Raw genomic sequence first — 1,298 nt, 5'->3', positions numbered from 1 at the left:
ACCCACGGGAAAGAGCCAACCCTTCAGGTGGGTTAAAAGGATGTGGAGGTGTTATGAATTTCTTACATCTAAGATAAATAAAGGATGGCATCTGCTTTTCTACTACGCTTTTATTGGCTTCTGTATGGCACCTCTCGCAAAACTTAAAGTTTCGATTTTTGTCTCCATTGTTAAAATAAGGAGAATAATGTAGTATAAATTATATATAGGCTAAAAATAGGTGAAAGTAGATATTTCTGGAAGATGTGTGTAACAGAAAAACTACAAACTAAAGGAGAGGGTAGACAAAAGATAATAATATAAAAACACAGAGGGAAAAGAGGTGAGATGAGAACAAGAAATGCTCAGTGCACCATGTGTGCCCCTCTGCAGCCTGGTTAAGCTTCACCTGATCCAGTCCTAACTATAAGCATCATCAAAAGAGGAAAACTTGAAGCCAGCATTTAAAAGCAGAGAGGGTGTCTGTCTCCTGATACCAAACTGGGAGCTGTTGCACGGGAGAGGGCCCCGATAGCTGAAGACTCTGCCTCCCATTCTACTTTCAGAAAGTCTAGGTAAGGCTGCAGACTGAGCGAGAAGTGCTCTGTTGGGATGACATGGTTTTGCAAGGTCTTAAAGCTATCATTGGGATATTATCATTCAGGATTCATTTTAAATTCAGTCCTGGATTTAACAAGGACTCCGTGAGAAGAAACTAATGTAGCAGAAATGTGCTCTCTCATAGTCCCACTTAGGGTTTTGGATCAAGTGATGGCTAACACATGCATGGACTAGTTTGTCAGGATCACTCTGAGACAGGATGTTTTTAACTTTGTCAATAATTCACAGATGAAAGATGCAGTGCTAGTGCATTTCCTATCATGCCCTCAGTCATTTGCTGGCTTCCTTAATTACCACCCAGTCATCAAAAGATCGAGAACCCTTATTATATATCAATGCTTTTAAAAGTGAATGAGAATTCTGAAGAAGGTGAATGCCTGTAAAGTCAAGAGTGAATCGAGGACCTTCAGACAAAAGCACCGCACACTGTAACTTTGATGGGGGGTTTTAAGTGCTCTGCTCCGACAAAGCTAATTTTTTGAGACTCTTCTTGTCTGGTGATTTCTACTCAAAATCCCCCTGCTGAGTGAATGAATCTGAGGTAAAGCCCTTCTTCTGTGCGGACCCCTAAAGGCGCGTGAAGGACCCCCGAAGGATCTCAGGGGCCAGCAGTGAGGGGCAGGTGGGGGAGGTCGGGGGAGGTGAGGGGGGGCTGTCCTGCCGCAGCAGCAGCACCACTCGCCGTCGAGCAGCGGGAC

The sequence above is a fragment of the Neolamprologus brichardi genome, chromosome 5, assembly GCF_056152115.1.
Source record: "Neolamprologus brichardi isolate AB-2024 chromosome 5, ASM5615211v1, whole genome shotgun sequence".
Classification (NCBI taxonomy): Eukaryota; Metazoa; Chordata; class Actinopteri; order Cichliformes; family Cichlidae; genus Neolamprologus; species Neolamprologus brichardi.
This window is presented reverse-complemented; position numbering follows the sequence as displayed.